A 26,621-nucleotide genomic window follows, 5' to 3' on the forward strand; every position below is an offset into this window, starting at 1 on the left:
GGCTGCCCACCTCACCCCTCCCCCGCCCCGGCACCAACACCACCATCCCCACCTCGGGGAGTAAGAGAGCCGTGAGCCATGAGTCTTGGTTTCTTCAAGTTGACACTGGAGTTCATGCCAAAGCGGGAGAGACCCTCTTCTGAAGAAATGGAACATGCTGTCTGAGGAGAACTGGAGTGGCTTGTGGGCACATAACTGGGCTTGGGAGAAAGCCCCCCACGACCCATCATCTGGGAGACCTCAGTGCCCCCAAAGGCTCACCTAAATGGAGTCCACCAACCACCAATCCCCACCCATGCAAGGCAACGCTTCTGGTCCATGTTCTTCCTGCTGCCCAGGAAGAGACACCATCCCCAGCTGTTCATCTAAAGAAAGCCTTAACATCGAAGAGAAAGAAAAGAACAACAGGAAGATTGATCCTGGTGGAAACCGATGATTTGGTAAACTGGAGAATTTACAGAAGGATGAGCAAGGCGGGGGAAGGCAGGGGGCGGGGAGGAGGAGAAGGGAAATAAATTCTTCCAGATCCCAGAGCACAATGAAAGAGACAGAAACCGTGAGAGAGAAGATAAGAGACGTACAGAATCATCCGAGAGGTGCCACATGTCAGGTCTAGCAGGATCTTCAGAAAGAAAGACTAGCGAAGACGAAGGGAGAGAGCCTGCGGACTATCCCAAGCAACCTTGTGGCTTAGGACAGTGCTGGAAGGGGCAGCCTCTGCGAGGATGGGTGTGACCATGGACTTCTGCACTTGGTAAACTAGACTGTTTTTATGTTTTGTGTATTCTGTGTCAATGTCCCTTTGGATCCCCCCTCCCTTAGTGCTTAGAGGTCTCAAGAGATGCCAAGCTTGGGTGGGACCCAAGGGGGAGCCCAAGGTCAGAGCTCTTCACTCCTTATCCCGCTAAGAGACTGTCTTTCCAGAACTAGACCCTAGAAGCCCTCAGTTTTGTTTGGAAAAGGAGGGGAGTTTTCCCTTACAGCTTCTCTTTGGGGGGGGTGGTTCAGCTTGTCTGACATGTCTTCTATCCAGAGGCAGCAATTATAAAAGACTTCCCAGCAGATGTTTCTAATACCAAATAGGCTGCCTGGCAAAGGAGTGAGCCCTCTGTCACTGGGGTATTCAAGCAGAATCCAGACAAACATCTGTTGGGAAAACTAGAAAAGCAACTGGAACCCTAGAACAGGTAAATTCATAGAGATATAAAGTAGAATAAAAGTTAGGCCAGGAGGTGCACCTAGGTGGCTCAGTTGGTTGAGCATCTGCCTTCAACTCAGATTGTGATCTCAGGGTCCTAGGATTGAGCCCCACATCCCTCTCTCTCTGCCTGCCTCTCTGCCTACTTGTGATCACTGTCTCTCTGTCAAATAAATAAATAAAATCTTATAAAAAATAGTTAAAATGGCAAATGTTATGTTATATGTACTTCACCACAATTTATAAAATTTAAAAAAGGGAATTGGAACCCACATACACTGCTGGTGGGGATATAGATGGTACAACCACTGTGGAAAAGAGTCTAGCAGTTTCTCACTAAAGTTAAACATACAGTTACCATATGACCCAACAATCCTGCTCCTAGGTATACACCCAACAGAAATGAAAACACACGCTTGGTATATGCCCGAGAGAAATGAAAACTTACGTCCACAAATGTTCAGAGCAGCACTATTCGCCACAGTCAAAAGGTGGAAACAACCCAAAGGTCCACCAAAAGATGAGCGGAGAAACCAAACGTGGTGAATCCACATAGTGGAGTGTTATGCGGACATAGGGATAGACCCTGGAAACATTGTGCTGAGTGAAGGGAGCCAGTCACAAAAGACATACGCTGCCGGCTTTCGTGTCTACGAAATCTCCAGAACAGGTAAACCTTTAGCAACAGAAAGTAGATGAGTGGTTGCCTGGGACCGGAGAGTGGTTGAAGGGAGATGGGGAGTGACTGCTAATGGATATGAGGTTTCTTTCAGGCATGATAAAAAGTGATGATGGTCGCACTCCTGTGCGAATGTACTAAAAATCACTGAATTGTACAGTTTAAATGGGGGGATTGTATGGTATGTGAATTATATCTCAATAAAGCTGTTGTTTCGTTACTTTTTTTTTGAAGAGGAATAGAGGCAGGGCGTCTGGGTGGCTCAGTGGGTTAAGCGCTCAACTCTTGGTTTCAGCTCAGATCATGATCTCAGTGTCATGGGATCGAGCCCTGTGTTGGGCTCCAGGCTCCATGTGAATCCTGCTTGAGAGTCTCTCCCTCTCCCTTTCCCTCGATCCCTCCTTTTCTCAAATAAATAAATAAATAAATCTTTAAAAAAAAAAAAAGAGGACTATAGGCTTCCCACCAAGATGGGAACTGGGGCTGGATGACCTCTTTCCGTCCCAAGGCTAGGTGATTTCTATTCCAAGGATGGATGCCCCTCAAGGTTCGGCCCCAGGAGAGCTTTCTCTCATCCCGGTGCCTGCTAGTGGCTGAGTCAGAAGCTTTGAGCAGCCCCGAGCTGGCACCCCCAGCATCACACTGTCATTCTGGCCCCCTGGGCTGGTTTGTTTTTCCAGGGCATAAACGTATTTTATGGAGAAATAAAATGCACAATAATAAAAAGGGGGAGGGGAGTGTTTCCACAGGCTCACATTTTATCCAAAGGGGCCGTGATTTGGCATCCTTGGCTCGAATATGAAATTATTACCCAGGAATTGACTCTCGGTGTCTCCGATGCTCCCTGGGATGATTGCTTCTATAACTTATGGAGACAGCTGAGCGTTTGTATTCAAGTGATCACATAAATTAATATCCATATGTGGAAATGCTGGGCTGGGAGCACACCCGGTTTAAGAATGCTTGCCTTGTAATGATCCTTGCACCTGAAGGAAAAGGCCCATCCCGGGCTCCCAGGGAAGGTCTGGTTCAGAAGGGTTTGACGTGAGAGACGGCATGCAAAATATTTCCCCTTCAAAGTGGTGCAGAACTGTGTGCTGTGTTCAGCCGTGATGTCATCCGAGGGAATGAAGGGAACAGCTTTTTTGGAAGAAAAAAAAAAAGTAAAAATAAATAAATCCAAAAGCATGTGCCTTAAAATGTAATGTTTTGCTCTTCGGGGATAGGTTTAGCCCAAAGTTCTAATTATACGTGTGGCAGTAAAGGCCTCCCAGGCTTCGTGCTTGCCAAACGCTTTGATTTTGCTACGTGACAGGAGACAAAATTATTCCTTCCTCCGTAAGAGATTGCCAACATCATGCCAATGGAGAGACGGGGGTGGCGGCGGCAGCTCCCGCTGGAATTAACGATGGGCTTCTCGAGGGCAGAGCAGGGGATCAGGGAGTTGAGGACCCAGACCCTGCCCTCGAACCATGGACCACGGACCACGTAGGTGAGGCCACAAGCCATAACCTGGGCAAGGCTGCCCCCACGGGGGGACCTACAGAGTCATGGGGGCGCAGTCCGCCTTCACAGCTTGGGGGACCCAGAAAGCTTCGCTGAGTGAAAATACAGGGGACCCAGAAAGCTTCGCTGAGTGAAAATACATGCAAGACTATTTCCACCTCCAGCCCCTCACTCCTTCATTCAGTGAGTTCCTTGAGCTCTCGTCCTGTTGGCAAAGCCCCAAACCTGAGGTGAAGGGGGGTCAGCCCACAGAGCCCTCTCACGTGGTACACCTCTAATTCCATTTCATTCATTCTGGAGCTTTTCAACACTGCGTAGATTTATAACCTTTTCAGGAGGTGAATGACAATCGTGCACTCCATGGGAAAGGACAGATAGGGACAGCCCCCTGCAGATCCAGTCACTCCCGCCATCCCCAGCCTTCTACTGGTCCCTTGTCCAGCGAGCGGCCCCCAGCCTCACCCAGGGCGTGCTGAATTTAAAAATGAAGTGTTTGAAGGCTTCTTTTCTATATCAAGAGGTGGGGGCACCTGGGGGGCTCAGTCGGTTAAGCGTCTGATTTCTGCTTGGGTCATGGTCTCAGGGTCCTGGGATCGAGTCCCGATGCGGGGCTCCCTGCTCAATGGGGAGACTGTTTGTCCCCCTGTTCCTACCCCCACTCATGTTCTCTCTGTCTCTTTCTCAAATAAAGAATTTTTTTTTTTTTTTAAAGATCTGAACAGGGGCACCTGGGTACATCAGTGGTTAAGCATCTGCCTTGGGCTCAGATCATGATCCTGGGGTCCTGGGATCCAACCCCGCACTGGGCTCCCTGAACCGCAAGGAACCTACTTCTCCCTCTCCTTCTGCCCCTGCCCCTGCTTGTGCTCTCTCTCATGCATGCTCTCTCTCTCTCTCAAGTAAATAGAATATTTTAAAAAGGGAGGGGGTGCTGAACAAACATGGGATAGTATAACACCTTCATTCCTACACACACACACACCCCTTGGTTCTCCCATATCCACCCCACCCTGCTCTCAAAGTCTCATTCTGCCTTTACAAGCAGAACAGTAGACTTGCAAGAAACTCCAAGAAAGATGCTTCTAAGGACCTGACGGCACGCACGGACGCATCCCTCAGCAGCAGCAATGTTCTGATAAACATTTAACAATGGGCTCCGGGGGAGGAGAAAGCCTGTCGGTAGTGTTTGCCCATTTCTGTGGTGTAAATACTCCCACCGGGGCCCGATTTCAAGCTCTCGACTTGACATCGCCGACTGCAGAGTTGAGAGATGTGTATAATTGGTTCTCCTCCGCTGGTGAGTCCCGACTCCTTCATCGACCTTTGGGAGCAAGCCTGGAATGAGTTGACTGGGGAAGCAAAGGAGGGTGTGGAGTGTCGTCATCAGCTGTTAGAGGGCCAAGTCTCTCCCTTGCACCGCACGGACTCTGAGATGCGGGAACACATTGGCTCCCCTCCAGACTCTGTTCCCAGGAGAAGCAGTAAGAAGAATCTAGAAACATTCCAGGAAAACCTCAGCCGTTCCCCCCTCATGCCAAGAAGATCCCTGGCTTTTCTCTCTCTCTCTTCTGGCTTTTGAAGGACTCAAAACACCAGACACCTGCGAGAAAACTCTTTCCACTCCAGAAGCTTCACTGTCATTTCTTTCCAAAGGTTCTGCCTTCCCCCAGTCTAATATTTCATACTAAGTAACCGGCAATCAAGATTATTCCCCACTAAGATGAACAGCGGAATGACCGAGAAATCACGGAGTGGGGCAACTGACTGGCCATGTCTGCCACAGATTGCACGTCCTCACCTGGACCTGGCTGAGCCCCGCTTCCACCCGAGACTGGATTTACTTCAGAGCCATGTGCTGTGTTACTAGGAGCACAGCGCACGCAAACCATGAATGAGGCATGGCGGGTTCTGATCCCAGCTCCCAGCTCCTCCCGACTAAGGGGCCCATGTGAGCTCTGACCGAGTTTGGCTTCCTCCCAGATCTGCTCGGACCGTCCCACACAGGCCAGTCCTGCCCCTCTGACTCCAGAGCCTTTGGAGCCAGACCCCCCAGTCTCTGCATCTGTGCCGTGTCATTGCTCAGCAAATGCTCCCTCCTCCCTCCTCCACTCCAGCCCCCACCCCCACTCCAGCCCCCACCCCCCACTCCCCCACCCCCCGCAGGGGCAGAGTAGACTCCCCAGTCTTGCTAATGCTGGCTTCGGCCAAGCGACTCACTTCAGTCAATGGAATAGAAGTCAACAGGGTACAGAGAGAGGTCTTAAATGCGCTTCCTTGTTCTGGCCTGGACTCCCGACCCCCAGCCGCGGCCATGAGGACAAGCCTCCGGCTCGCAGTTGGTGCTTCAACAGGGGACTCTGGGATGAGAGATGGGGCGTTGGTGATGCAGCTGGGGGTGGCAACAGTTATTACGTCCGTTCCAGGCTATGTCTACATGTAGAGCCTCGATCAACTTGTAAATACAGAACACGTGGCTTTGCACCACCACGGTGGCGGAGACGTCCTTGCAAACCAGCTTGCAAGCACCAGCAGGTAAAGAGTTACGGAGCGGGGCGCCTGGGTGGCTCAGTGGGTTAAGCCGCTGCCTTCGGCTCAGGTCATGATCCCAGGGTCCTGGGATCGAGCCCCACATCGAGCTCTCTGCTCAGCAGGGAGCCTGCTTCCTCCTCTCTCTCTGCCTGCCTCTCTGCCTACTTGTGATCTCTGTCTGTCAAATAAATAAATAAATAAAATCTTTAAAAAAAAAAAAAGAGTTACGGAGGACACCTCTGCCCACCTATGACCACACACACACACACACACACACACACCTTCCTGAAGTAGCAGCGGCGTCTGGTTTGTTCTTTTGGTCTGGCGAGTCATTTGCTAAGCGCCTGCTGTATACTACATACTGGATGGCGGGTACCTGAAAGCCATCTTCGAGAAGGCAACAGAGACACTTGGGAAGGCAGGTACATAAAAGGCATAACATGCGAAAGTCTAAGTGAATGACACAGAGCCAGAGGGCAGGGAAGTCAAGAGAGAAGACACCCTCACTTTTAAGATTCCAGGGAGAAGCAGTGGGAATGCGGGAAGGTCTCCCAGAAAAGGAAGAAACGGAGATTAATCTGAAAGGAAGACCTGGTCTCTGATGCCAGCTGCAGCCTGTCATTCCAGGCAGGCGACAATGAGTTCAAGTGTGCCCGTGGAGGGTGTGAGGGACACTGCACAGATCAGACCAGCCCGGGGTTGGGGTGGGGGCGGGGGTGTAAACTGAGTCAGCTCCCGGTCAAAAAACTCAGTATTCTCACTCCATCTGATAGGAAAGATCACTCAGAGCTACAATAATCAAGACAGTGTCATACTGAAGGAGGGGCCGGAGGACGGATCCACAGCGGTGAATGCAGAACCCCTAAAATAAACCCACACTTTTACCGTGTGATACTCTTCCTTATTCTTTTTTTCTTAAAGATTTTATTTATTTATCTGAGAGAGAAAGCATGAGAGGGGAGAAGGTCAGAGGGAGAAGCAGACTCCCCATGGAGCTGGGAACCCGATGTGGGACTCGATCCTGGAACTCCAGGATCATGACCTGAGCTGAAGGTAGTCGCTTAACCAGCTGAGCCACCCAGGTTCCCACTCTTCCTTATTCTTATGTCAATGTCCTTGTCATTTCCTACAAAGTCCACTGGACCCTCTTACAGATACACGGGAGAAATATACACCTATTTTCTTCCGGTTCTGTGCTTGCTGTTGTTGATGTATTTCTGCTTTGGGTTTTTTTGTTTGTTTGTTTGTTTGTTGTTGGTTTTTTTTTTTAAGATATTGCTTGTTTATTTATTTATATAGAGAGAGCATGAGTGTGAGCCTGAGACCATGAGTGTGAGTGGGGGGAGGGGCAGAGAGAGAGGGAAAGATAACCTCAACCAGACTCCCCACAGAGCACAGAGTCGGATACGGAGCTCAATCTCATAAACCCAAGATCATGACCTTAGCTGAAATCAAGAGTCGGACCCTTAGCCGACTGAGACATCGAGGTGCCCCCTCTGCATGTTTGTATAGTTAAGTCTAACTCATCCAGAATTGGGGAGGGGGGGCAGGGGAGGATAGGGTCTGGTAGGGGATGCAAATACAAATCCAAGTTAGTCCTCTATACCAATAAGTTGTACTCGTGGCATTTGTTAAAGAATTAGACCTTTCTATGCTACTTGGTGATTTTGGTTTGTCAGGGATTTGGTTATCACAGCATTTTATATCTCTTCTAGAATCACTCTAATTCAGTGGATCAGTGCTCTGTTTTAGGCCAATGACATCAGATCTTAGTTATCACAAAATATATCCACCCCTTGATATCTGTAGGGAATAAAGAAAAAGGGACACAGGGCTCTATTTTGTGGGTAAGAAGAACCATCAGCAATTTTCAAGCGTAACAAGGCAGACGTCCTAGATTTGAGGTTAATCGGAGGGTGGTGTGTGAAATGTAGAAGGAGCGGTCCTTCGGGAAGTCAGGAGACTGGGTGGCAAGTGTTGGATGATAAGGCCTCAACACAGGAAGAGACAAGGGGGAAAGACAAAATCTACTAAAGCATGCGTACTCACAAATATTCATGCTACACGTGAGGAAAGCAAGGCCCAGAGAGGTGAAGTCATTCATGCAGGACCACACTGTGAGTCAGAGCAGAGCTGGAACAGAGCCCAGGCGTATCAAGTTAAGAATGCTACAAGCAACAGAAATCCTGGGGTGTCTGGATGACTCAGTCCCTACAGCGTGCAACTCTTGATCTCAGGGTTGTGAGTTCAAGTTCTACATTGGGTGTGGAGCCTACATTAAAAAAAAGAAAGAAAGAAAGAAATCCCACGAACAGTGGCTTGAGTAAGGGGTTGATTTTTCTCCTCTATGAGAAGTCCAGAGAAACACACAGACCAGGGCTAGGTCATCTACTTCAGTTAACACAGACCTCTATTTTCCTGCACTGCTGTCCACTATTTGTGGGGTTCATCCTCATGATCCCAGGATGGCTACTGGACCTCCAGGCACAGCCTCTGTATTCCAGCAGGGAAACAAACAAACAAACAAACAAACCAAAAAAGACAAGGAATAAAGGTCTTCTCAGTTCCAGGTTTTACCTATTTGGGAAGAGTAACCCTTCCCAGAGACTGTTGCTTAACTCTCATTGGTCAGAACTGAATCATATGGCCACCAAGGGAGCCTAGCAATTTGAGAATTTCACTATCTAGCCTCCATGGTAGAGAATGAGAAAGCAGAAGGGAGTTGGAATGGGTGTGAGTGAGACTAGCTAGGGTATTTGCCTGATACCAAGTCTCTTATCTCCTGTTCCAGGCCTCTTGGTATTTTACACTGAAGACAGGGCTGGCCGCGCTGCGGGGGAGGGGGGGTTAGGGATGGTGGGTAAGGGGGCCACAGTAGTTTATCTAGGCCAGAGCCAGGGAAGATGGCCACCCCTTTCTCAGATATTGATAAGGTTTCAAGAAAGACTTGAGGCCCTAGAAGCTGCTCAAAAGAAGGGAGACAAAGTATCGATGTCTGGTGGACAAGGCGAAAGAAGGGATATAATTCACACAACAAACTAACAATTACCAGGCACTTACAACTATGTGCTAGGCACTGTCTCCAGACCCCGGCCTGGGAAGTGTCTTTAAAGCAGAATATAGAAGATCAGATTAAAGGAATGGATGGGAGTCAAGAAAATGTCCTTGGAATGAGGGCAAGAAAACAAAACAGAAAACCAAACGAAAGGAAGTTAATCTTGGGAGGACAGCTTAGGAGGGGTTTGAGAGTAAAGCATGAAATCCTAAACAGTCCCGGCCAGAAAGAAAAGCAAACACTCCCCCCCCCCCCCCACCAACCATGATGAAGATGCCCCAGCATACTAAGTTTACTTCTGGATCGGTCCTTGGAAACATCTAGAGGCCAGAGAAAGAAAACTCAAATGATAACAAAGCTCAATGAGCCAAGCACGGTGGAAGGAGTGATCTAGGTTCCCATCCTGGCTCTCTACCACCTGGATTTAACTTCTGGGAACCTGTCTGGGGGTAGTGACCTCCAGGTTTCCCCACGGTGGCAGGTAAATCAAGTGACAGAAAACCCAGGTCAAAGTGATCTCAGGAAAAAAAAAGGAATTTATTGTCACGTAAAACTGAAATTTCCGAGGGCAGGGCCACTTCAGGTTCAGTGGGATCCAGGGGCTCAAACAATGCTGTGTCTGTCACCTGGCTCTTCTTTGCCTTTACTGGTTCCATTCTCAGGCAGCCAGCCAGCCCAGGCTTACAACCTATCTTTTCAGTAACCCCAGTAGAAAGTGTGATTCTCTTTTCCACTAGAAACAGCAAGTTCTGAAACGGTCTCTCTGGGTCACACTCAGGTCACCTACCAACCTCTGAACTGATCAGTGTGGCCAGAGTGGGGTGAGGGGACAGGTTCAAATGCCCCATTTATCCCACTTCTGCAGCCAGGAGAGGATGTCAGACCTGCAAGCTAAAATCAGAAAGGAATGGTTTCCCCAAACACAGTGTGGGTTCTGGATCTTGAAGGGGAACCAAATGTTGGACAGGCAAAGCTAAAACTGTCTACCACAGTGGTTCTGGGGAGCTGCCAAAGAACCCATAAACACCAAAACCTCCCAATCAACCAAAAACTGCCTTCTTATATCCAGTCTTGAGGGTTAGAATCCCAGTTCACTTTCAGCCTTGTCAAACAAATTGTCAGAAAGTCTGAGCTGAAGAGGACCTTTGAAATCATCTCTCCCCACACCAGGGCACAGAGAGGGGAAAAGGCCTGCCTAAGCCTGTAGGGCTAGATCAGCCCCAGAACAGACTAGAAAGACCTACAAAAATTCAGCCAAGCATTCTTTCACTTCCGCCCGCAGCTGCTCTGGGAATGGCGCATAAAGGACTAAGCAAAAGCCTGGAGAATGTCACCAGAAATGGGAACAGGTCTGGCCAGCCTACTGTGATAGCTCAGTGAGGAATTTCTTTAGGAGGAAAACAAATCCTCTTGGGAGTGAAGGAGACTAGGCTGCAGAAAGAGCGGGGATGTCTGAGGCCCTCAGGCCCAGATCACACGTGGAGGGTGTGGCCAAAGAGGGGGGAGGTGGTGGCACGGCACTTTTCCAAGACAGGCTGATCCAGGGCCGAGGGACCCCTTTGGGACATCACATTACAGACTGCAATGGCAAAAAGTTGGCCGAAGGAACTACAAGAAAGCACACACCTTCTTTCTTTTTGGTTTAAGGTAAGCTCTCAGCCCAAGATGGGGCTCAAACCCACGACCTCGAGATCCAGAGTCCCATGCTCTACCAACTGAGCCAGCCAGGCGCCCCAACACACCTTCTTTCTGATACCAACAGCCAGGTGTCTCAACAGCATTGCCTCCAAAGGCCTACCACTCTATCCGGTTCCCCACAATGTGATCCATTTCCCCCGGCTCCCCAAGAAGGTCAGGCATTCTCTCCACATTTTCACCCAAAGGAAAAATCTGGGCCCCCAACCTGGCTTCCCTTTGATCTTTCCCTTCCCTGCCAATATCCAGGCCTGACAGTACCATTGTTCAGAAACTGGGGGACACACTTGGTAAGTTTACCCTGATAACACAGCCGTGTCAGGAAGGAAAGTTTTCCAAGGGATATGTCGTAATGCCCTTTATCATGGGCTGCCTCTTTCTCTCCTTGTCTTTTCTTTTAGGGAGAAGGACTCAAGTGGGAACACCAAATGGCTTCAGACCCTAAGGACTCTGAAAGGATTATCATGATTACTTAAGCAAGGCTTCTCTGGAACTCCCAGCCAAGTGGGAGACAGAAGGCAACTTCTCAAGTTATATACCCTTTCAGCCTTTGGTTAGATAAGTATGGGCCTGAGCAAACAGACAAACTGTGAACATTTCTTCCATTAACTCTTTCAAGGTCAAGAAAACACACGCTGGAGGCCTTTCTATATCTCACGGGGCCCTGGTACTCCAGAATTTACCAAGACGAGCCTTCATTCCTTAAATAAAAGTTCATGAACCAACCCTTTTTCCACCTGCTTCGACTCCTCCCGGGTCCCCCCAAATAGTCAGGCCATCTCTTACTTCCAGGTAAAAAGTACCCCACTTCTTTGTGGGGTGAGGGATGATTTAGCAGGGAGTTCTGTGTTCGGTCACAGGAGCACCCCACTTCACCTTGCCCCCTTCTCGGCTGCTGCAGGGCTAGGCAGAGGCTAGCCGCCCCAGAGGCCTCACAAGGGGTGCTGGGGAGAGACATCCCACCTGCTGGTCACCCCGGCAGGAGACCCGCATGGAAAGCTTGGCCTGGGGTGCAACTGTGCACAGCCTCCCACCACTCCTCACCTGAGTCTGAGGAACACTTGAGAGGTGCCTTCAAGCCACACAGCTCATCAGGAGCTTTTGCTAGAAAAAAAAAAGAAAAATGCTGGAGACAAACGTCCCAGTAAGCGTGGTGGCTGACCTTTGCCCAGGCAATGATGTCACAGAGCGAGGCGCCCCAATGTCAGAGCATAAAAGGAAGGATTCTCTGCTTTCAATTTCCCCTCGAATTTGCAGAAAAGAAAAAGAAAACCAGAAAATCAAGAGGGAGCCCTAGCTGTGTAAACCTGAGGGTTCAGAGTCCTGAGTCCAGGCCTGCCCGTGGCTGGGGGGAACCCTGGCTGCTTCGCGGGATGGAGTTTATGCAACGCATAGGAAGAGAAATTGATATATATATATTATATATATGTGTGTGTTTTTCAGTTCTGGTAACCACCATGCTGCAGGAGTGCACCAGGACAGGAAGGAGCTGTAAGTGTCCCAGAAACTGGCAATCCCTGTGGGCCTTGCCAGTTCCCCACCTGGGAAAGTGGTGGGGGAGGCACAGAAGGGGGCAAGTGGGGGTCCCACGGGGTGTGGACAGAGTTTGATGAACCCCTGTTTAGGCTTCCTGGAAATGAGCCCATCCAAAGCCAGCCCAAGGCAGGGGCCTCCCCAGACCACGATGCACTGAGGCCTCCTTTCTCCCCTGCCAGAGCCACGAGGGGCCTTGAGTTCCACCGCCGAGGGAGGGGCCCCCAGAACCCTCCCCACCCCCGCGCCATTTCCAGGCCTGTGGGCGAGGGGGGTCAATGTCGTTCAAGTAATTTCTCTGCGAACACAAGATGGCAGCCTTAAATAAATGCAACCCTGCGCAGCTTTTAATCTTACACATCATTAAATTCCTAATTTACACATTATGTTTTCGTGGGCCAACCCATAACTCATTAGTGTTGAACTCACGAGGTATAAAGACCAACGCACGACGGGCGCCGGGGCGCCGTCACCTGCCTGGGTTAACAGTTCCTGCCGCGGGGGCAGGGAGGAAGGCGCTAGAGGGCCGCCTGGGCGCCCACGGGGCCGAAGCTGGGGCGCGGTCGATCCCTGGGTGCCAGGTCCCACGCTGCACGCCGCCGAGGCGGCACCGGGGCCGGCTCCCTCCCTCCTCTCCTGAGTCTCTTGAGCGCGCGCCCGCGCGCGCACGCACACACACAGACACACAGAGACACACACACACACACACGCACGCACGCTTACACTCGCACTCGCATACTCGCACACCCGGGTGGCCGCGCGGGTCTCCAAGCGGCGCAGGCCTCCTTGGCAGACATCTTCCTGTGGGAGGATTTCAAACGAGCCGTGAAAGCCAGAAACTACACGGGTTACAAACTCCGGAATCCCTGGCCGGCCCGGGCCCCCTTCCCACCTCCGACGCTGCCCCTCGCCTTGGCGCGGGGCCAGGAAGCCGCCAAAGGGCAAAGCGCGCCCGCCGACGGCGCGGGGAGATCCGGGGGTGGGAGGGGTGCAGGGGATGCCCGATGTCCGATGTCCCTCCCGACCCGGGGACCGACGGCCCAGTGCCGCGCAGCCCAGCTTGGCCTCGCCCCGCTGGGGTGGCCCAGGAAGACCCGAAGCCTGGGATGGGTGGAGGGCTGGCCGCCGCTCTCCAGGGAAAGACGTCACCGGGGCGCCGCTGACCGCCCCAGGCCCCGGCCCAGGAGCTCCACGAGGCGGAGGGAGGCTGGGGCCTGGAAGGGCCTGTGGGCCAAGGGAAGCGGCCTTCGCGCTCGGGCCAGGCCCCAGGCCGCAGTGCAGAAGCCGGCTGTTCCCGCGGCGAGGGCTGGGAGCCACCTCGCCCCGCGCGGAGTCGGCCAGGCCCTCGAGGTGCTCCGCGCCCTCCCAGCCGAGAGCCAGCTCCGCTCGGCGGCGGAGTGGGAGGGAGGAGGCCGGGCGGGCGCCCCGCCCTCGCCGCCCGCGGTCACAGGGGCAATTACACTCCTCGCTGCAGACGGTTACCAGTTCGCCCGCGCATCTCTCTCCCCCGCTCCTCTCCCCTCTCCTCCCCTCCCCTTCTCCGCGGAACTGCTGGCTCCATCTTAGCCCGCGCGCCTGGGAAGCCCGGCCGTGGCCAGCTGCCTCTGGGGACCTCCCGAGGCTTCTCCCGCGCGACGCGCCCCCCCGGGGGGCCCGGGCAAGCCTTCCACACCCCGCAACGCGTCCCACGAGCGCCGCAGTCCCGGAAGCGGCTGTTGCGGTCCGGAAAGGGCGACAGGAGCCTTCTCCACGCGCTGCAAGACCCCCGCATTCCCGCTTTGCCCCGCAATTCTGCCCCGGGCCAGTGCAGCCACCCTAACGCCCCAAATCCCAAGCTCGCCTCCGTTTTCCAGGCCTCTCCCGGGTCCAGCCGGTCTTCTTTCCAACTGCCAAGTGGACGCCTAGACCACTTGCCTGAAACGTCCGAGGCCTTTGCGTTACCAGGCGTCCTCTGCTGCACGGAAACCGCGCCGCCCCCCCCCCGCCCCTTTCCCGCTGTGGTTTTATACCATTCCGGAAGGTGTCTTTGAGGCTGTGAATGAAAACTCAGGTTTGGGATTAAGGGCTTCATTTCCAACCCACTGCGTGATTTGAGGCAAATTTCTTAACCTCAGTTTCCTTATCTGCAAAATGGGAGAAATGGTGCCCATATTAATGCGTGGCTCTGAGGTTTAAAGAAGCTAGACGTCTAGAGAAACTACCTGGCACACAGTCCTGGTGGTTAGCATTATTATTACCATCTGGCCACAAAGTGCGGCGGCACTGAAAGAGGGGTGGCCTCCTTCCGACCAGGAGCTAACCCATACGGAGTCCAAGACCACAGCTCCCAAATCGGGCTGAGCGCAGGCCACCAGCTAGGCCTGAAGGGAGGACAGAAGAGACGAGGGGCAGCCGAGGGAGCGAATCACTCAGCCTTCCGCCTTTGCAAATGAATAGGGCTCTGTCTGCGGCTTCCGCCATTCCTGGGCCAGGTCTGCGACGCCTAAGGCTTCAACCTGGCGCGGCGGTAAATTTCGCCTGAAGGCAGCGCCTCCTAAGGGGCGGGGACGTCTCCTCGGAGGAAAGAAAGCAAACTGGGTAAGAAAATGGAGTTGCCTCTAGGAAGAGGAATCGGGGAGAGAAAACATTCAGGGCCGCTGGCAGTCCACTGGCAGAAAGAAATCGGACGCAAGGCGGAGGGGGGGAGGCTCCCCAGAAATTGGGCCACCGTGGGAGCCGCGAGACAGACTTCCCATCTGGGAAGGGCTGCCTACGGGTAATTGGGTTTGCTCGAGTTGCCTCTATAATTAATAAGTGATTTGACTTGGAGATTGGAAATAGTCGTTGAAAGGAAGCCGCGGGCGTAGGGGTGCGAGGCCCGCGAGCCTCCCTCCGAAATCCAATGACCGCGGAGGAGGACGGTTTAAGGAACACGAGGAATGTGATAATATTGGCATCTAACCTTCTAGTGTTTGAGTAATTCGTTGCTTAGCTACTTTGGATAGGCCATTATTTTGCAAACTGGAAACATTTGCAAGTGGTGATATTTTGCTCCTGCCTGACGCAGGGGCTGCAAACCTACCCCGGCTCTGCTGAACTCTTCGAAATATATATGCATAAATTGTTCCTAATGAGACCATCTGTTTTTTATGGCCCCTCTGGAAGCAGGAGGAACCCGAAGACTGCTCTGTCTTGCAGAAATCTGTAGCCAGGCAGGCCCGGCAAATAAATAGGGAAGATTAGAAGGGTATACATGATTTAACAATATGCAGAAAGGGGGTTCGGTGGTCGAAATGTATACTCGGGTTCCCAGGGGTGCGGAGCACATAGGGTGACTCCGAGCTGACTGGAGCCTGCGGCTTCCAGCCGGCAGATCTCCTAGAAGGCCCAGGAACTGTGCGGGTTTTCAGTGCACGCACGGACCTCGTTTGTGCAGGCCTGGAACGTCACCAGAGCCACCACGGGAAACCGCGAAACAGCGGCCCGCTGGCGGAGACCCAGGATACTTACCTGGAGGGAGGTACCCCTCCCCCCCCCGCCCCGCCCTGCGGGCGTCGCCCACCGGCCTGGGCCTTCCCCTCCTCCCCTGCGGAGCCTGGGACTCCCAACCGGAGAACGCGCCTCTCCACCCTACCCCGGGGCCAAGGCCAGGCGCTCACCCTCGGCCTATCCCAGAGGCTGAGCTTTCTGCCCGACGCGCGTCTGGCAGGCCCAGCGGCGCGACCGGAGCCTGCACCAAGGGTGGCAGGGCAAACACTTTTCACATTACCCGGTGGCTGTTAATTGGGCAGTGCAAAAGACGCCGAGCCTACCCCTTTGTGGCGGGGGGGAGGGGGGTCAAGAGTGGGCAGTGGGGGCTGCTTAATAATAGAGGGGCTGCCCTGGGGAGCCTCAGATATCGGTAACCCCCATGATTAATTCATAACTCTCCACTGCGCCTGGCACCGTCTCGGGTCTTTAATCGGTTCTGAATGTCAGCGAGGCTTCCCCGACAGGCTGAGCGCAGCCTTTTGAATGTGTTGAAAGTCGCTGCGCGCACACCAGGAGACAAAGTTGCCATCTGCTCCGGGGACCACGGCAACTGGGCGCTGGGAGGGGCCTTCCCGCGGCTCCGGCTGCCCCGGGCGGCCTCCTCCTCCCGGCTGGCCCCAATCCTGCCCCGGAGCCAACACTGGCCCCGCGCAACATCCCCCCGCGCCCCCCCCCCCCGCGCCGCCTCCCAGGGCGCGCGTCTGGTGGAAACCCGGGCTTGCGGCGAAGTAGAGCGCAGGGCGGAGACGCGCTGGGAGCCTCGCCATCACCCAGACCCAGGCCTATGCTAATGAGATTATGAACCGGGGTTGTCTGTGTGCTCGGACATGGTGGGGCCGGGGGGTGCAGATAAAGTGTGGAGACCAGAATGAGTTAGGGAAGACGGGGAAAGCCCTTGGAGAACAAAGCTCCGGACCGTCGGCCTCTAAAGAGTCGCCGAAGTGACCTGCACAGGCTCGTGCGCAGGCGGAAGTGGGGGGGTCGGGAGGGGGGGTCGGGAGAGAGGCTGGGCCTAAAGCGCCCTCGCCGGTCTGGAGAACGCGGAGAGGGCACGGAGGGCAAGGGTGGGGGGTCGGAACCCGCTGCTCAGTGTTTAGCCCTTGGGCTAGTTTTTAAGGAAATGGATCTCAGGAAGGGGAGGAGGCACACCGCGCCGCGGAGAGGTAGGCGGGAGAACCCCGGCCCCCTCACCCCACACCCCAATCCCCAGCCAGCAAAGGGTGTGCAGTGACCCACCTCCCCGCTTGGGACCAGAAGGGGGGACGGTGCCGTCTGGCCGCCGCGGGCCTGTGGCCTGTGCTTCCGCACTCCCCAGCTCTGCGCGTCGCCTGTCCCCGAGCGCCTCGCCTCCCAACTGTAATTCCACACTCCCGCGAGCGCTGGGGCTGCGGAATCGTTTGAGAGAGTTGGAACTGCTTCAGATGAGCACGCCGGGAGGTGAGACAGGGTAGGAAATAGTTGAAACTTTGAGTTGTGAGCCGTCGCCTCTAACCACCCACTCAACACACACATAATTTCCCCCTCCCCCTTTCCAGCCGCCACCTCCCCCACCCTGTCGATTCTTCAAGGTTTGCAGCCCAGTCCTGTCATATGGTTTTGTTTCTGTGCTGCTGCTTTTTTTCAGACGCGAAAATTGGACACGTGGAGAATTAGCCCGGCCGGAGAAGCGCTGGGTGCAGATTCAAACAATGGTTTCCAGCAGCGAAGCTAAAGGCAGCACCTTCCCACTTCACCCCCAGTGGCAGCAGCCTCCGCCGGCGGTGGGAATACCCCATGATTGCCCACCCCTCCCTCAGAGCCTAAGAAAGGTCCAGCGTGGCTTGCCCCCTTCAGGAGACACACAACCCTAGGCGCCCTTTGGACCAGCATGCTGGCTCAGAGCATTGTCCTTAGGGTCTTTGGGGACTTGTAAATAGCCTATTTTCCCCTGGGAAGGTGTGGTAGGAAAGACACCACCTCAGATATTCATGTGTAAGGACCCAACCAGGCTCCACGCTATGGTTTGGCAATTCTGCCCTTCCTAGGCTGCTTGGAGCACCCCCACCACCCCCCACCACCCCCCACCCCCGTAGCGCGCCATAGAATGAGCCAGTCTCCAGGTCGCTGGGCCTCAAGAGCAGCTTCCTTTGGCCATTGTCTTCTCCAGAGGCCCCATCCTCCACTGCATTCCCAACCTTGGCCCCCACCTTCTGTGAGCCACCACCCTCCCTCCGCTGGACTGGCAGCAGCCACAGCTACCTGTGCCCCTCGCCAGGGCACACACACCCCACACAGAAGCTCTCTGCCTCCCAGAGCTGGTTTCCTCTTACAGGCTCCTGTCAGGCTCCTGTCAGAGTCGCTGGGGCTATGGCAAGCCTGCTGGTGGCTCCCCGTACAACCTGGGGTCTCCCCGCAGCCCAGGTGGCAAGCTGTGAATCTGCCTTCTCTTCCCTTCCTGCAAAGGTCAAGCCATCTCCTCTCACCTGGCCACAGTTCCCTTCTGGCCTGCCGAGCAGACACACTGAAACTTGGTTGTGGGGATGGGGTGGGTGGCGTGCATGGGAGAGGTCACCCCCCCAAGCCAGAGGGCAGGGACCAGGGGATGTGAGATGCAGAAGGGGGAACACTGCAGCAAACCCCCAGGAAGCCTTATTCAGGAATTGCAGCAGGAGACTGAAGAAAGGGAGAGAAACCCAGGCCCAGGCTGTTGGGCCTTGGCTCCTGAAGAGTAGGCCTTTCTCCCCCAGGGGCTGCCCTAGGGACCCCAGTGTGTGCACTGTGTCCTGTTCAGAGGGCCGGAGCACCTCCTTGGGTCAGGTTGCGTGCAGGAGTCCAAAGCTAACAAACAGGATAGGACTTAAAATTCAGAGGCGGGCTGCGCCCCACATACAAAAGAGAGACCCCAGAGAGGCCTTTCTTCCAGGCCAGCTCCAGAGAGGCTCCTGAGTTCTGTAAGGAGCTCAAAGACTACATCTCGATATGGAGAAAAATGAGAGGAAACGCCATTAAATTTGCTTCCTCCAAAAAGCACTACCCCCAGTTTTCTCTGAACTGTACCTAAGAAGTCAGGAGAGAGAACTCGTTAACTTTTGTTTGGTTTAACATTGCCAGCTTCAAGTCAACCGTGGGCCCCCCGAAGGTTTTGTAAAATATTTAATCTAGCTCAGACAATTTCCTGCAGTCCCTAACCGGACCACCCCATTTACTGAAAAGCTGCCAGAATGCAGGCTTGACTGCAGGCGGGCAACCACAGGCCTTATAGCGGCCTGGCCCGCAGGGTACCCTGCCCTCAGGAGCCTGGAGGAGGTCCGACTAGAATCCGGAGAGACCTGGATCCGGGTCATCCGGGAGGTCCAACGCGGTAAGGAAGCAGCCCAGGAAATGAAGTTAAAGAGGCTTGCTTGCTGTGTGACCTGCGGGCCCCTTGCCCTCCCTGAAGTCTGTGCAATGGGTCTGCAGATGTCTCCCCTTTGCTGGGGTGCTGTGTATTTGGATGAGCAGCACTACAGGACGGGGGTGGGTGGCCCAAAGTGTGCGCCCCAGCGCCCTCTACTCCCAGCCGTTCCCCGTCTTCCTCCAAAGCATCTCACTAGGGAACCTAGCCAGCGGGAGAGGGATGCTTCGACTGCGCTGAGCCTCAGCCCCTTCCAAACGTGAGGCTCACGGGGAGAACTCCTGCTCTGCCCAGTTTCCATTCCCGCTTCCAGAATAACGAGCCGAAAACATGTGTACTGTAAATAAGCCTGTCTAAATAAAGCACTCGGGTAAAGGCTGCCGAGAAAACACTCGGCATCGCTCTGTGCTCAGAGCGTGAGTCAGCTTCCCAGCTCCCGGGGAACAATGGGGACCTTGCCAAGGGTCCCCTTCTGTCAATCCCCGAAGGCCCCCAGGCCCGTGTAGGTGGCAGAGACGCCGGCCCCTGGGGACCTGGGGCCTGGAGATTCGGGAGGGGGAAAGGGGAGCTCCCGACGGCGCGAGGTTGGGGTCCAGCGTCAGCGCCGCCAGGAATCCGTCTACCCGCGGCTGCCGCGGAAGGGTCGAGGGTTAAGCAAACACGGGGCAGAAGAGCCAGTCTGGGGTGCAGTGGGGCTGCGGCCCTCGCGCAGCAGACATCAGGGAGAAGGCGACGCAGGGGGCGCTCGCTACGGAGTCTCCCGGAGGGAAGGCGCCCCCTCCTCGTTCCCGAGCCAGGCGTTCGCCCGCTTGGCTGGCCGCCTCTCTTCCTCCGCAGCCTCCCCAGCCTCGGCGGAAACGAACGCAGCCGCCGCCGGGGTCACCTCACTCCTCTGCAGTCCCCATAGGCCCCTACGCGTACACCAGCCGCCCCACACACGTGTGCTGGGCACTGAAGGAGGCCCGGCTCGCGGTGCGCGCCAAGGCCAAGAGAAACGGCGTCCCTTTGAGGGAGGGCCGTGGTGGGACTCGTGGCGGCCTCCGCGCTCTGTCCTCTGTCCTCCGGGCTTCCGCAACGGAGTTGCGCACTCCCCCCCACACACCAGAAGGGTTCCGACTGGGGCGGTGGCCTCTGCTCCGGCGTGGGCCGGTGGTTTCCCCAGGCCCGGTGACCTTGAGGGTCAGCGATCCACCCCGCAGGCCCGCGGTTTCCGGAGTCGCGCGGCCAGCCCTTCCTCCCAGCCTCTCCGGCCAAGGCCGCTCAGCCTAGTCGCGCTCAGCCGGCCGGCTCCCGACCCGGGGCGGGGGCGCGGGGGTGAAAGCACTGAGGGCCTCACCCACGTCCTGCGGACACGCGCCCCGCCGGGGCCGCCGTGGGCGCTCCAGCAGCCTGAAATTGCCAAATCGGCCCTGGGCAATGTTGGAGGCGAGGCTTGGGAAGAGGGCGACGAAAACAAGTGAAACGGGAGGGGCGGGGTGGGGTGACGGCTCATAAATCACCCAGCCCCACCCTCGGGCCTCACCGCAGAGGCGCCCCAGCCCCGCGGGGGATGGAGGGTCAATGGGCCACTCTTGGCGGACCTCTGAGCTCTCCCAGAGCCAGTGCCCCACCCTGAGCTCAGGCCGCGCTAGGACCAGCTCGCGGCTGGGATCGTAAACCATCCGCCCGATTCGGCGGGAAGCCGCCCTTGGACGCAGCGCGCATCCGCCCAAGGGGAAGTTTATTTATAGCTTGTAAACGTAAAGGAAACCAGACCGCGCTGGCTCGCCGCGCTCCGGCTCCTACGCTCCCCACCTGCCCACCAGGGAGGGCGCGGCGGGAGGCGGAGGGGGTGCCTCACATCTCTCCCAGCCTCCCAGCCCTGATCCGCTCCCGGGGGAGAACAGGGCAGGATACTAAGAGGCTGGCAAGCCTTAAATTTCTCTCGGGGTGCCTATCAATGCCGTGAAAGCCAGAGAGGGAGGAGGAGAGGGTCCAGGCACCGGCGTGCTGAGGGTAGGGACGGCCGAGCTGTCCCAGTTGGCGAGCTCCAGCCGACAGACCCGGCAGTGCGGCGCGGGATTCCGCAGCTCCCGCTCCGGGCCAGAGGAAGTCCTGGAGAGCCCGGGATGGGGGCGCTCCGGGAGCCTCTCCCGGGAAGGCGGGATGCATCCCCTGTTCCTCCCGAGCACGTGTCGTCAGCAGAGACGGCAAGCGTTGCGCGCCTGGGGCTTCGATCCGCGGGGGACAGCGGCTGAGAGCGCCCCTCCCCACTCCCACCGTCGCCGCTGCTTCTGGGGAGCTCGAGGCCCTGGGGTGCGCTCGGGGCAGGCCCGGGGAGACAGAGAAAAGGAAAAGTGCCGGGGAGAAGACAAGGGAGAGAAAACATTAAAAAGCCCAGCCCTAAATAGACGAGCAGCACCCCCCGCCCTCGGCCGCAGCGGCCTCTCCCAGTCCCCGCGGAGCGCACCCACCCCCGGCCTCGGCCGGGGAGGCGGGGGTGGGTGGGGGGAAGAATTCGTGTGTCTGTGTGTGCGTGCGCGCGCGCGCGCGCCGGGCGGGCAGTTGCGAAACGGGCTCTTGGCTGCAGCGCGGCATAATGGAGGTGGCTGGAACAATGCGCGCTTTGTGCGCGCGGGGAGTTGTTTTCCACCCGCCTCGCCCCCCTCGCTCGGGCCGTATGGCACTTTAATCCCCGCCACGGCTCGGCACAAATGCACTTGTGTCCTGTGGGTCACCGAGGGCTGTGCGGCTGGAACCGACCCCCTCCATCCGCGGACCCCACCGCCGGCTGCCCCATCTCCCTTCCTGAGTACCCACCACCTCCACAATTCCCGGCGTAGCCGGGTCAGCCGGCTTGGAAGCTTCCGGGCCCGCGGGCCACTTTTCTTTTCCGTGGAGACGGCGCGCTCCACCCCCACCCCCTTCCTTCGCGAGCTCACACAAACACACACTCGGGCCGACTGCAGGCCCCACACCCGCCACCCTCCCTCTCCTCGCCTCCATCCCGCCCCCGCCCCGTGCTCCGGACTCCTGCGAACAATAGTAAATGTCAACAGATTCCGCGCGGCGAGTGTCTGACTCGGCCGAGATAAGGGTGCGCGGTTGGCCCCGCGCTCCGCGCCGCCGCGGGGGGAGCCCGCCCTGACCCCGGCAGGAAAAGAGCCGGCTGTGACGAAAGCCATGCACGGGTTGGGGGCGGATAGGAGGGGAGGCCACCAGTCCCAGCCGGGTGGGGGAGTGTCGCCGGGAGACCAGGCCCTGCCCCGCCCCCACCCTGCAGAACCGGGTGCTAATCGGGGGTCGACGGGCACTGGGAAAGCGGCCGGGTGGACGAGGCACTCGGGCCTGCTTTCAGCTCACAATTCCAGAACCCCGCGGACGCCGGAAAAACGCCGATCCGGGTCCGGACACAGGCAGTTTGGGCCCTACTGGGAGCCCGCACCCGAAAGACGCGAAAGATTCGACCGCCTGTCTCCGGAAACTAATTAAAATACATTTTTTAAGCGCGCACGCACTTTCGCAGGTCGTCCTCGGTCGTCCGCAGCCCACCACCCAACCGAGTTAAAATTCGCAAATTGATTCTCACGCGTTGGTATTAATGGGTTGTTCCTCTTAAATTGTTGCCAACTTTGTTAATGGATTATTATTTAAATGATTTCTTTTTTATAAAGTACGTGTTGTTTTATAGATGCGTATTTACTTAAAGAAATCAACTGCATCTATTAACATATTAAAGAGAGAATAAAGCATCGGGGCCGGTGTAATGTACTGTTCAGCCTTACTTTGGGTGCTCGCGAAGATAGGAAAATCTTATTTGTTTAATAATAAGTCACTCATGAATATGCAAATGACACCGGTGCAGTACCTCACTTCTGTCACTATTAATGAGTTGCAAATTAATGTGACAACAAAAGGAAAATCTATTTAGTGGAGGAACTCGGGTTCCTACCTGGGGAGATCACAAGCCGGCCTGGAACCTGGGTCTCCGGGAAAGACTGGAGGGGGCATGGACGCTTCCCCACCCAGTCTCTTCCTGGAGTCTCCACTATTGTCTGGTCTCAGGGACGTGCTTTGTCAGGAGCCCCTTAAAATTCCTGCCCCAGGCCCGAGGACGAAAGGCTGCTCCAGGGTAATTAAGGCCAAGTGTGATTAATGGAAATCAGCCCACAGTTTGAAGTAAACCAGTTGGTGGAGCAGATTTTGGAGGGGGAGCCCCCCCCCACTGCCACCCCCTACCCCCAGGCTTCAAGATTCCCCAAAGCCCTTTTGGCCTCTGTTGCTTTGGGCAGTTAGGACTCTAAGTACCGAATCAGGCGTCGCAGGCCTGACCACAGGTCTTAAGACAGCACCCCGTGTGCTTGCATTTTACGAGGTGACTCTGCTGATGGGGAGTTTAAGAGCAGATCAGCTCATTTTCCTGCCGACCTACTTCCAAGAGGTTACAGACTGCAATCTGGTTGCGTTCCATTTGAGCTTCGGCTTCTTCCTGGCCCGCACATCAGAGCCTGTTTTTATTTCATCGACGGATGCTGGAGAGAATGCTTCTAATCCAGTTAAGTTTGGAAACGTCTCTGAGTGAAAATAAGCGCGAAGCTGCCCAGAGCTGTAGGCGACTAGTTCAGGTGCCTGGGTAGTATTTCAAGAAGACTTTTGACTAAGGGAACCTTCTAGGGAGATGCAAATATCCTGTATCTCTCCTGATGGATGGTTACACGGTTATATACAAATGTAAAAATTCATCAGGCTGTACACTCGGGATTTGTGCCCTTTACTGTGTGGAAGTTATATCTTGTTTTGGTTATCTATTACCGTGTAAAGCCACCTCCAAGCTTAGTGGTGTAAACAATAATCATCATTTATTTTGCCCAAGAATCTGCGATCTGGGCAGGGCTCGGCAGAGACAGCTCACCTCCAAACCATGCTGTGTCAGCCCGGGCGGCTCGACTGGAACTCGAGGATCCGTTTTCAAGATGGCTCACACACATACTTTTGGCAAGTAGGTGCTGGCTTTGCCTCTTCTCCAAGTGGGCCTCTCCAAAGATCACTTGGGCCTCCTCGCAGCATGGTGGCTGGTGGACAAGAGCGAGCACCCAAGAGAGGGGGGAAGTGGAAGTTGCCAGTTGCTTAAGACCGGAGCTTGGAAGCTAGTAGTGTTCATTCTGCCATATTCTATTGGTCCAGCAACCTCAGAGCCCAGATTCCCGGTGCGGAGGGCGGGGGTGGGGTGGGCCCTCCCTCCCTCCTAGCTTTCCATGGGGAGGTGAGTCAAAGAATCTTGGAGCTCTCTTTTAAAAGTGACAGAGGGGGCTCAGTGGGTTAAGCCTCTGCCTTCAGCTCAGGACATGATCTCAGGGTCCTGGGATCGAGCTGCACATGGAGCCCCACATTGGGCTCTCTGCTCGGTGGGGAGCCTGATTCCCCTCTCTCTGCCTGTCTCTCTGCCTACTTGTGATCTCTCTCTCTCTGTATGTCAAATAAATAAAATCTTTCTTTAAAAAAGGTGACACAGACTCGTTTTAAATGAAAATGGAACATGTGCCTTCCTGTCTGGCTTCGTGGCTCACTCCACCTGTCCCTTCTTCAGCCTCTCCTCCCACCTCCCAGCCGTCAACAGGAATTCCTTGACATCCCAGTAAGCTTGTGTGCATGAGTACAGAAAAGACCACTTACACTGAGATTTTTAGTTGCTATTAATCTGTGAGCGTTCCAGACTTTAAAATCTAGACAGTCACAAGTCTCTAACTTCCGCTTATTAACCTTGTTTTTATTTTTTAAAAAATGAAAGCAATCATTTTCAGAGCGGTCTTGATCAGACATGTTGACTAAACCAGATGAAATAGTCTATTTTCAGACTACATGTTCTTAAACTGGTCCATTCATATAGCTTTAGCTGATTTTTCCTAATTATTTTATTTTATTTTATTTTATTTTATTTTATTTTATATTTTTAAAGTAATCTCTAGGGGCGCCTGGGTGGCTCAGTGGGTTAAGCCTCTGCCTTGGGCTCAGGTCGTGATCTCAGGGTCCTGAGATGGAGTCCCGCATCGGGCTTTCTGCTCAGCAGGGAGCCTGCTTCCCCCTCTCTCTCTGCCTGCCTCTCTGCCTCCTTGTGGTCTCTGTCAAATAAATAAATAAAATCTTTTTTAAAAATAAAAATTAAAAAAATAAAGTAATCTCTACACCCGACGTGGGGTTCGAACTGACGACCCTGAAATCAAGGGTCACACGTTCCACCGACTGAGCCAGCCAGGTGCCGCTGGTAAATATTTTAGACTGCAACATACATATATACACGTATATATATGCATATGTTTATTTCGTTTTTTAATCTTCTTTTCAAGCATTCAAGGGAACGCTTGAATGGACAAACTTATGACCCTAATAAGCAAAACTTCCCCAAGGACTCAAACATTTGTAAATCAAATCAATTAAATTTGTAAATATAGTGAAGCTTCAGTTGTCTTAGACAATTGCCACTCTGCTTTCCAAGTCAAATCTTAATTCCTTTTACCGGAAACCTGCAAGCTTAAAGTCTGTTCTACAATTTCAAGTCGGAATCCTCAGGCTCGGCTGTGAGATTCTTTACTAACCCCTAAGTTTTCACAAACATTCCACATTAAATGGTATACGCAGATTGTTCTGGAACATACCAACTACCTATCACTGAAGTATGTTTGATTGATTTCATCTTCTCCCTTTTCCAGTCTCAACCTTCCGGAGATTAAGAGGACCCCCCCCCCCCCCCCCCCCGCCTTGAGGAACGTGTTTGGCCATCTCCAGGGAGTTGAGGTTACTCGAAGTCAGGGACAAATTTAAGGGTTTGGAATAATCAGGAGATTACTGGCTATTCTTTGATTGAAATGTTGGAGACTGAGGGGGGTGAGTGGGGTTGTCCGAACCTACTGGGACGTGACCCTTTGTCTTTCACTCTGCTATTTCACAACTCTAGAAGGCACAGATACCTAATAGCTCTGTGAATACTTCTGGCCTACAAACTAGCAAACAAACTATTATTTGGGAGAGGGACAACCCCCAACCCCAATCCCAAAAGGCAGTTTTGCATTCACTTGCAAATTTATTTCAATATTCCCTACTATAAATGTTTCTATTCCTGGAATTCTCCTCTGAATGGGTTGGAGCAGCTCATCCATTCCTTCATTTAATTAATGGGTTAAATAAAATCTTTAACACGTATTCATTTTACGTGTTATGAGAGTCGTGCTTCGGCCTTCTTTTGAGAATCTCCCTTTGACGTCAGTCAACAGTTCCTCACACTGTATGGATGCTATTTGTTGCCAGCTAGAAACTGGAGGCCACAGGACACAGGATATGGGCCCTACAGATCTCCTGGGAGAATTTGCTTATACCCCAGACAGACCCCAACAGAGCCCTTTTTAATCCTGTTTATAGTTGCTATGACAACTGAAGCTCCAGGACCATACCCTTCAGGTGGAATTATTTTCTTAACCTCAGGTTCCAAGTTCAAGGCAAATGCCAGGCTGCTTCTTTTCTAACCACCGAGCTCTCTGCATTCTGTCATCTGATTGGAGGAGAGGGAAAT

The 26,621-nt window shown here is 54.3% G+C and overlaps 1 long non-coding RNA gene and 1 other non-coding gene across 3 annotated transcripts; both read right to left on the minus strand.

Moving 5' to 3' along the window:
• Positions 1 to 2,597: 2,597 nt before the first annotated feature.
• Positions 2,598 to 17,112, minus strand: LOC116583588. 2 transcript variants are annotated; one of them, XR_004282792.1, is made up of 3 exons: positions 16,942 to 17,112; positions 11,707 to 11,766; positions 2,598 to 3,017 (listed from the first exon to the last, which is right to left on the minus strand). It is a non-coding gene; the product is annotated as an uncharacterized LOC116583588 (long non-coding RNA). The 2 variants fall into 2 exon arrangements; XR_004282793.1 differs by lacking the exon at positions 2,598 to 3,017 and adding an exon at positions 7,965 to 8,405.
• TRNAQ-CUG lies at positions 10,625 to 10,697 on the minus strand. The gene has a single exon. It is a non-coding gene; the product is annotated as a tRNA-Gln (tRNA).
• Positions 17,113 to 26,621: the final 9,509 nt, after the last annotated feature.

This window comes from Mustela erminea, chromosome X, assembly GCF_009829155.1.
Source record: "Mustela erminea isolate mMusErm1 chromosome X, mMusErm1.Pri, whole genome shotgun sequence".
Classification (NCBI taxonomy): domain Eukaryota; kingdom Metazoa; phylum Chordata; class Mammalia; order Carnivora; family Mustelidae; genus Mustela; species Mustela erminea.